General features: G+C 39.5%; 1 pseudogene; it reads left to right on the forward strand.

The window, feature by feature from the left end:
• The first annotated feature begins 8,270 nt into the window (after nucleotides 1-8,270).
• LOC140946864 (uncharacterized) lies at nucleotides 8,271-9,161 on the forward strand (annotated as a pseudogene).
• Nucleotides 9,162-10,751: the final 1,590 nt, after the last annotated feature.

Genomic DNA, 10,751 nt, shown 5'->3' on the forward strand with positions numbered 1-10,751 from the left:
AAAAATGCGATCTTAAAACAAAAAAAATCACCATTTTTTAAACTTTCCAAAACCTATGTGTCAGAAACTGGTTGCCATGGCAACATGATTAATCACATGGACATGGTAATTATGCCAAAATGTTCCTAGATAAATTTTAGGAAAAGTCAGAAAATTTGAACGTCATAGCTCTTTCGGTGCAGGAGTTATCACGATTTTGCCGGAGGGGGGGGGGGTTCGAAAAGCCCCCCCCAGTCTGAATAGGGTTAAATTCTACTCTCACAGCCAGCTCGCGGAGGCTTTATCAGCGTGCGTGGGTCGTTTTCCGCCAATTCTATGCTCACTTGTACGGTTCAACCAATCCTCCTTTACCTTTACCCCCTACTTGTATCCCTCTTTTTATTTCTTATCTCTCGTTTCGTAAATTGGCCTATGCACATAAGCTCAAAGGTTTTAATGACCCTAGCAAATCTTCTCTAATTGACAAGCTGTTGACAGCTTTGAGCCGTCAACAGCCGTCGGACATTCGTTTGCCAATTACACGGCCCATATTGCACCAGTTGATTCGCTCTCTTACTTTATCTAACTCTTCGGCATTTCAGCGTTCTCTTTTTTCGGCGATGTTTCTTGTAGCGTTTTACGGTCTTTTTCGCATAGGTGAACTGGCCTCTACGAGCACACGATTTGCGCGTTCTGTCGTTCAGTACAGTAATCTAACATTCTTATTTCGTCCAGGCCAAGTGCAGGGGGCAAAGATTACTATTAACGAGTATAAGCATAACGCTAGTCGCAGATCTTTTGACATTTTACTTGCAAAGGATGTCTCTTCCCCTTTTTGCCCTGTTACAGCCCTATATCAGTATTGTGATATCTGGGGAAATCGTCCAGGGCCACTTTTTTGCCACGCTGATCAGACCCCCATCTCTGTTCACCAATTCGATGTCGCACTTCAGCAGCGCTTATCTTACTGTGGTCTGGACAGTAGTCGGTACAGGACTCATAGCTTTCGCATTGGCGGCGCGTGCCATACCGCTGAAAAAGGTTATTCTGACGCGCAAATTCGTGTTCTTGGTCGCTGGAAATCCGACGCATTTAAAGTTTATTTGAGGTCGGAAGTTCTTCACACTAATTAATTGATTTACCCACGTGTCGAAAGTAGGTCAGACAATTGGGCTGCTACTTGGTGGGCTTAGAAAACCCTTTTTAACTGACCTTTGAGTTGTTAGTTCCTAATCTTATTCATTCTGTTTTTACGCCTGCTGAATGGGTCAGTCATTGGGCTGTTATTTGGCTGGCATTAGTTCTCGTTTCGTGCATTATCTCTCGTTTCCCTTGTCTTAATGTTAGGCGGTTTTTTAGCACTTTTGTTCTTATGCTGGTAGCGTAGGTCAGTCATTGGGCTGCTACTTGGTTGACAATTTTTAAGTCCGAATTTTCCTATCGATTGTCCTCTCTCTAATTTGTACCAGACGTTCAAGCAAGGGCTGCCGTTTCGTTGGCGTCACGTTTAATTTTCACAGTTTTTTTTTTCTTCCTCTTCTTCATAGTTTTACAAGTGTCCAACAATTTTTCGCTTTCCACCTTTCACGCGAGCTTTGCTTCTTTTTGCGGGGCTTCAGCCACAGTTGTGTGGCTTGTGGCGGATTTTTGTCGCCCCATTTTTTATTCAGTAGGTTAATCGGTTTACATATATCGATGTGTTGTGATTCTGTTAGCTTTGATTTCATTAAACCTGCCACAACCGTGGCAAGATTTATCCAACACGGTTGTTTGTTTATATTTTAATTCTGTTTCTTATCGGAAAGTACGCAACCGAAAATGCAAGCGGAGCTCGCGCAGAGTTGGGCCTTGTTTTGAACACATGCCTTGATATAAATACAAATTACTTAAGCTCAATGAAATCAAAACTCACTCAGAACAACAAGTTGCTCAAACGTACATCGATAAATTTTTAGTGACTGACAGTTAGTCAGATTACGGACCTGACTCTTAACTGTTACAAGGTGCCTGTACTGAGTCTCTAGACAGCCAAGTCCAGGGAGTAATGCCAATTGGTCACCTGGTCACCACACCCCATCACTCCGCCAAAAAAAAAAAAAAAACTACAACACAAAACAAGCTAAATTTAACTAAAAGTAGTAATTGAAGAAGAAATAGGACTGTAATAGGTCGCTGATAAGCCGGTTTGTTTGTTTTTTTGTTTTTTAGCCATTTGGTAATTCATCTTGTGGACAAGGCAGCTACTAGTGCCAGTCCCTCCTAAGTGCTGAATTTTCAAGATGGCGTCACTTTCTTATTCTCTAGTTTCATCCTATCCTTCAGTACTTTTTGCCCTTTCAAAATGTAACCTAGGCAGTATTTCAAGCTTTTTGATATTTCATCCAGCTGTTGAATATACTTTACAGCGAAATATACAAAAAAAAATACACGAAGAGGACTTAGAACAAACACGAAGGGATCGGCCTGTTTGCAAGAAAAAGCTTGGGAACTATAACAACTGTGAGTTTTCTAATTTCTTCCTGTTTCAATGGCCCAAAATGATTATTAGTGTTTAGGTTACATGAATGATAGTAGACTGAAATTTGGCTGTCAGAGTTCTTCTGTCGTTTTAGTTGTGCGCTGTAAATCAATTCAAAAATGCCCGATTTTTTGCTCGTTTGCAGACACTGAGTTTAGGTCAGATAAAATAAGAAAATTTTAGTCTTGTCCGTGGCTACTTAACAAATCTTATGGTTTTAGAAAGTAGTTCGGTGATGTGTTGTATCGCATGCAAAAATAAAATTCGCTCGTTAAATTTTGCAGGTTCTGTGAGTTTCAGAAAATGGTGAAAATTTGCTTACAAAAATGGCGTCCGAGGGGGTCGAATTAAGTGATGCTCGTATCTCTAATACAAAGGCAGTGAAGAACCTACGTTTGGAATATTTGTCCATTATTCCACCAGAACTATCTATGATGTTAGTATGAACTTATTCTGTTGACCCCCTTCCGTTGACATTTTTAACATTTCGCCCAGTTTTCTCTGACAACAACTCTTAAAAATTTTAGAATTTAAAATTTATATTAAGCGGCATTCTGACGCTACTTAAGAGAGTGTCTGTAAGAGCGGTCCGGTCGATTTTGCTTGAGACACAGATTTAGCTCATTTCTTGTGTGTTGTAAGACATTTATGTACCTATACTAAAACCACAATCCGTTTGATGGGATCTCTTTATTTTTCAGAGTTTTACGGAAATTAAATTTCACTCGAGCGAAGGCCTGTCGTGACACTTTTCAAGACTTTAATTTGAGACAACTTTGGAGGACAATTTACAAAAAAGTGCGGGACTCAGCAAAAATCAAATACCACAGACATGTATAATAACTCTATCTTATCCATCGAGGCGACTTTCGTGAACATCACGTTTCAATCAAGCAAACAGGAAGACTTGAACGACACCTTATAGGTTCGCTTTAGTCACACACGCGAAAACCGATCAAATTCAAGGTACATTTCTGAAAAAGTGAGGCGTTCTTAACTGATCCAACTAATATAGCTAGGAAGTAGATGCCATAGAAAAGGTAACTACAGAAAAAAACTTTGCGGCCCGACCTTTACTAAAACTTTATAACTCCGTGAACTTACCTAATTTTCGGCAATCTCCAAGTTTTGCCGCCATTTTGAGGGACTTGTCAGCATGAAGCGTAGCAGATATAAATCGAGCAGGTAGATCTAAAACCGTCAGAAGTACATACGAAAGCATTCAAATAAACTTCACTTTCAATTCAAGGGGCAAAATTTGAAATTGTTCGTTAAACCTACCTTTCCTACATCCCCATGCGACCCCAACAATTCAAACACTACATTTCCCTCGTCGATTCCACCGTAAGAAATAACTTGTGACACCCAAGCTTCGACTCAAATGTGAAGTACAAATCAAACAACATAACTGCTTCATCTTCGAGGCGATATCACGCTGGTATTTTGATTTTCTGATCGACAAGAACGGTGATCAGGAAGTGATCGCCATGTTTACCTCATAAACGTGACCGCTGACCAGCCGCTGAGTGAAAAACAGTACGGCGCGGGGTGGTGTGGGTGGCGGACTTATCGTCATAACATATTCGAATACATGCTAAAAAAGCTTTAGGACTCTCAGTCTAAACAGTGAAGGCATGCTTCGTGGTACAGACAACTTTCATTTTATTCTCATAACTTTTTCCTTTAAATTAGAACTGGTATTAATTAATAGAGTTATTTAAATATTTTTAACCGAGGTACCCATATGACCTTTTTGCTTGTCCTCAGTAGTATAAAATAAGGTGTCTTTTCTTCCAGAACCTTTTATTTATGCGTTATTGCACGGAATGAGCACTATACTTAGAAGGTTTGTTCTAAATCATTTTTGCTGTTGCCAAGAATGTATGCAAAATTATTGCTTTATACAAAGCTGACTCTAAAATGTGATTTTCCGTAACAGTAACCAATGTCATTTACGTAAGGTGTTAATAAAACTAGCAATGTACAATTTTTAGCGTTTTCCACTTATAAGCCTGACATACAGTTGTCAAGGGAACTATGTTAGTTTCAGCTCATTCCTTGATTCGATGTGACCTTATATCACTAAACCCTATTCTTTTCATTTGCAATTTTCCTATAATTTTTTTTGTCATACGACAACGACAAAGAGTTTTATAAGTAAACTGATTTTTTGGTGTACCACGCTTATCACATTGTATGTACAAATACATGCAAAAGGCCGGCTAAATAAGCTTCTCCCCCTGCTCTTAATTTTTTTGGGTTGCCTTTGCCCCAAGCCTCTGCACGACTCCCATTTAAATGAGAGGTCGAAGAAAGTACAGATTTCCTCAAGCATGGAAACAGTAAAATAGTTCAATTTTTCCTCCTTGACGTAGTCACACAAGTCATAAATGTCATAGACAATCGGATGCGTTAAGCCAATTTCTGTTACAACTGATTCGACGGTGGTCATGTGATTCACTTCTTCCTCGTCAATTAATTCCTCGTCAGATTTATCGTCAACCGCGGTGCCTGGAGACGAACCTGCCCGTCTTCATCTCGAGGAGGACAAACGGAAAAAAAACTCCTTGTATTTGGGCTTTGGTTAGCCACTCTTCCCGGGAAAGCAGGCGCTCCCCGTTTTCCCCCTTCGCTTTCCTCATATCTCGCAGATCCTCTTTCCTTCCAGATTGCTCACCAATTTCAAGCTTGGAGGTGAGATACTGCCTTGCTTTCTCTTAGATGCGAACAGCGCCACCTTTTGGCTTATAAAGTGCCCATCCTTCACTTAAATTCGACTGGAAAGGTTCCCTACCCTTTCTCTCGATAACATTGGTACTGTCGTCTTCCGGAAAGGGTAAGGGATGAGAATTTTTCAACCCAGCCTAAATCTAGAGATTTCAAAGCTGTTCTAATGTCAAAAATAAGGGAAATGACCCATGAAAGCCAGTGCTCAGTGGAAGGATAATTACACCATCAAGCAGTGACCCAGTGGCCCTTGTAGCTGTCTGTAATGGAGAGATTGTAAGTTGGCTATGAAAATTACACTTTTTTCTCTTTTGCTTTGACTTTGTGACATGGTTTTGTCACAATTGGAACAGACACGCGTCACTCTTACGTAATGTTTTAACGGGAAACCAAACAGCCATTTTATTTCCAAGTAGGTATATATTCAGCCGTTCTTAGCCACCATTTTGCCAGAACAAAGTATATGTACATATTAAGAGTGGTACAAAAAAAAAAGGGGGGAACTTGTAAAAACTTTTGTGTTTTTTACATCTTTACATACTTACAAAAAAATTGTAGAGGGTAAATGAAAATGAAAAAGAAAATGTGTCCTGCATAGCCGTCTTTCAAATTTCCTTCTAGCCGACAGGGAGTCGTGCAGAGGCATGGGGCGAAGGCAACCCAAAAAATTTGGAGCAGGGGGAGGAGCTTATTCAGCCGGCTTTTTGCATGTATTTGTATATACAATGTAACAAGCGTGGTACACCAAAAAGTCGGTTTACCTATGAAACTCTTTGTCGTTGTCGTATGAAAAAAAAAGTACAGGAAAATTGCAAATGAAAAGAATAGGGTTATGTGATAAAAGGTCACATCGAGTCAAGGAATGAGCTGAAACTAACATAGTTCACTTGACAACTGTATGTCAGGTTTATAAGTGGAAAACACTAAAAATTGTACATTGCTAGTTTTATTAACACCTTACGTAAATGACATTGGTTACTGTTACGGAAAATCATATTTTAGAGTCAGCTTTGTATAAAGCAATGATTTTGCATACATTCTTGGCAACAGCAAAAATGATTTAGAACAAACCTTCTAAGTATAGTGCTCATTCCGTGCAATAACGCATAAATAAAAGGTTCTGGAAGAAAAGACACCTTATTTTATACTACTGAGGACAAGCAAAAAGGTCATATGGGTACCTCGGTTAAAAATATTTAAATAACTCTATTAATTAATACCAGTTCTAATTTAAAGGTAAAAGTTATGAGAATAAAATGAAAGTTGTCTGTACCACGAAGCATGCCTTCACTGTTTAGACTGAGAGTCCTAAAGCTTTTTTAGCATGTATTCGAATATGTTATGACGATAAGTCCGCCACCCACACCACCCCGCGCCGTACTGTTTTTCACTCAGCGGCTGGTCAGCGGTCACGTTTATGAGGTAAACATGGCGATCACTTCCTGATCGCCGTTCTTGTCGATCAGAAAATCAAAATACCAGCGTGATATCGCCTCGAAGATGAAGCAGTTATGTTGTTTGATTTGTACTTCACATTTGAGTCGAAGCTTGGGTGTCACAAGTTATTTCTTACGGTGGGATCGACGAGGGAAATGTAGTGTTTGAATTGTTGGGGTCGCATGGGGATGTAGGAAAGGTAGGTTTAACGAACAATTTCAAATTTTGCCCCTTGAATTGAAAGTGAAGATCATTTGAATGCTTTCGTATGTACTTCTGACGGTTTTAGATCTACCTGCTTGATTTATATCTGCTACGCTTCATGCTGACAAGTCCCTCAAAATGGCGGCAAAACTTGGAGATTGCCGAAAATTAGGTAAGTTCACGGAGTTATAAAGTTTTAGTAAAGGTCGGGCCGCAAAGTTTTTTTCTGTAGTTACCTTTTCTATGGCATCTGCTTCCTAGCTATATTAGTTGGATCAGTTAAGAACGCCTCACTTTTTCAGAAATGTACCTTGAATTTGATCGGTTTTCGCGTGTGTGACTAAAGCGAACCTACAAGGTGTCGTTAAAGTCTTCCTGTTTGCTTGATTGAAACGCGATGTTCACGAAAGTCGCCTCGATGGATAAGATAGAGTTATTATACATGTCTGTGGTATTTGATTTTTGCTGAGTCCCGTACTTTTTTGTAAATTGTCCTCCAAAGTTGTCTCAAATTAAAGTCTTGAAAAGTGTCACGACAGGCCTTCGCTCGAGTGAAATTAATTTCCGTAAAACTCTGAAAAATAAAGAGATCCCATCAAACGGATTGTGGTTTTAGTATAGGTACATGAATGTCTTACAACACACAAGAAATGAGCTAAATCTGTGTCTCAAGCAAAATCGACCGGACCACTCTTACAGAGACACTCTCTTAAGAATAATTTGAGTCATTTATAACGTTTTTATTAAATAATCTATCACGGCTATTGAAAACTTATCTGCAAAAAAGAAGTTAGGCACTGAATGATCAAAACCACAGGTAGCCCAAGCTCGAAATATGAGCATCGCGAGCATTGATCGGCATTAGTCGTGGTTATACTAGCGCTTTTACCCATGGGTAAATAGCGTTTGCCCACGGGAAAAGACTTTTTTGTGTGTAACCGCTTTTCCCAGACCGAAACTTCCCTAGGGTTATTTCCATGGATACATCAAAAAGAACAAAAGAACTTCCCATGACAGTTCCTGAACTGAAAAGTACGGTTTATCTGCTCCCTAAGGTGGCTTGGCCAATCATAAAGCAGAACGCAGCTAATACAGGAAATTGCGTGAGGCGCTCTGAGGTGACCTCTGAAGCACTTGGCTAATTTCGCCCCTACTTCAAGCACGAGGTAACATGGCAGGGTTTCGTGCATCACTGTGAGTATTTCTTTATTTATTTATTTTCATGAGTTTGCCCTTCAGACTGCCAGTTACGAAGTTGATTAAATTATAATCTTTCTGTTTATCTGTTTATAGGAACGCTAGTCAAAATGAAGATCCCTATTACAACGGATATTTATTTGCGGCACGAAATCAAACAAGGCCGCAGGGAATCAACAACACCGGTAATACCCTGTATGGTGTTACCATGGCTCAAAATCAGCCTCCACTGCATTATCCAGCGATGTGAAATCCCTACCCGATTTACCAGAACCCTGTACCCGGTACTAGCAATCACCTTCAGTTTGAACCAGACAGGGACAGCGATAGTCCAACTCCAAGTGAATCCTCGAACCGAATCGACGATCGTAACAAGCGCAGTAGCTGGTCGTTGACCGAAGAGAGATGCTTAATTGCCGCTTTTAAGGAGTACTACGATAGACTTAAGTCTACAAAAAGCAGTCAAGCCAAAAAAATATATGGGAAGATATTTTGAAGCAGTTTCAAAGTATGTGCTTTGACAATGGCGTGGAATCTGAAAAGTCATTAGCGCAGTTAAAGGAGAAGTGGCGGGCGTTCTTGGATAAATACAAAAGCGTATGTGATAATAACAATCGCACGGGAAGGGAACGGAAAACGTTCAAGCACTATGAAGACATCGACGAATTTATGGCTTCATCAGACAAAGTGAATCCAAGACTTGTCAAGGAAACGAAAGCCCACCGACAGGATTGTAGCTCTGATGATACCGACGATATTTTATCGACCGGAAATCAAGATTGCAGTAAGAAACCAGAGAAACGGCCGCCCAGCTCTGCTTTGAGGAGATAGTGCGGATGCCGAGACAACTGGAAAAACTGGGCAAAAGGATGAAAAAGGACCAAAAAAGAAGAAGAAAAGGCTTAGTGGCGATGACATGGAGCTAGCAATCCTTGACATGATGAAGTCACAGCAAGAAGCCATCCAAAGATCCGAAGAGAATGACGAGAGAGTTTTTGAAGCTCTCCTCAAATCTCAGGCAGAAGCGCCGCGACAACACCAAGAATTTGTTGTGCCTGTGTTAGGAAAACTCGGAGACATATTTGTTTCCAAAAAATAGGTTTAACTCAGCGCTTTTATTCCAAAGAAAAAAGGAACTGTTTACATGCTTGTTGCAAAACTGCAAAAAGAAATGTTAATTGATCTTGAATAGTATTTTGGATACTAAAATACACAGTGCTGTAAAATGGTTACAACCGCTGTTTCTTAAGTATAATAGACGTTACAGTTGTTTAGCAAACATAATTTTTATATTTCCTGTAATTATCCCGTGTAAAATTCTACACCATTTTTGATTGATTTTATATTACTATATATATATATACATATTTATTCAATCTGCTGTTACTTTCAGGTTTGGATCAATGGGATCAGATATATGATTGCTTAAATAAATTGCAAAGCAAAATATAATTATTTCGTAACCTTCTATAATTCACGGCAAGAAATATGGTATTCACCGTCTCGGAAAACTCTCGGTTAATTTTCGAAAACGCGGCATTTTGCTAAAGTTCTCTCGCGTTTTCCGGTCGTAAAATCCACTCTTTTTCCGTCGTTTTCTGGCCGGTGAATTTGAGTATTCGTTCCATTATCCGATAGTTTTCAGGCTCAGTTAACACCAGGAAAACGCTTGTTTTACTGGCGTTAACCGGACCGTTAACGCACGGATAATTCATGCAAAACACACGGAAAACATACGGTTAACACATGATGAACGGATCGTATTCCGTTGTTCACCGCCGTTTTCCAGTAACTTAACATCGCGTTTTTTAGTGTTTTCTGGTGTTTTCAAGTGGCAAAACAAAGAATTCACAGGCGTTTTCCGTCATTCTGCGTGAGTTTTCTCGGGTTTTCTGGGGCAGCGAACAACTAGAAAATGCCGGGAAACAGCATGTTCACCAACGTTCACCCATCGGTTAATGAGATGTTTTCCATCGTTTCAAAACTTTTTTCTCCAGGAAAACGCGCCGTTTTCAGTATCGAATGCGCTTATTTTCGCGCATCTTCTACGTTTCCAGTGTGATCTTATGCGGGAATGTAACTTAGTCCTTTATTCACTGGTGTTTTCGTTCAAAATTTAACATTCGTTTTGTTTTTCCCGGAACCCGCCATAGGTGCTTTAAACGACATACAAATACTTCGATTCTCTCCCCAATATCCCTCAATGGAAACAAGTAATGAAAAGCTCTCAATGTACTTCTGAACTCTTTTATTATCAGTAACTCAACTCATCGTCTGCAATACAGAATGCCTCTAATTGATTATGAACACTCCACAGCAAACTAAAACTACCATTTATAAAAATGCATTCAATCATAGATAAGATATTCACAAAATTCTATGCTATCAAATGAATATGGTCAGTACAATTCAGAAAGCTCTTGACAATATATCTACTGATAACCAACTGACCCAAATAAGAACAGTCGGGAAATATAGATGCTAACTTGGCATGTACAAATTAATTTCAGTCAACATTCCACATACATACAAATTGTTTTCTGTAGTAAAGTTTCTATTTATACTCAAAATTCTAGTCAATACGAGCACACATTGACTTTAATACAATACTGTTTCCAAGGTCAAAATGAAGTTGATCCACTCCTCAGTTTAATAAGTCCATGTGTGCTCGTACTGAGTGGAATTTTGA

Source organism: Porites lutea, chromosome 8 (assembly GCF_958299795.1).
Source record: "Porites lutea chromosome 8, jaPorLute2.1, whole genome shotgun sequence".
Lineage (NCBI taxonomy): Eukaryota > Metazoa > Cnidaria > Anthozoa > Scleractinia > Poritidae > Porites > Porites lutea.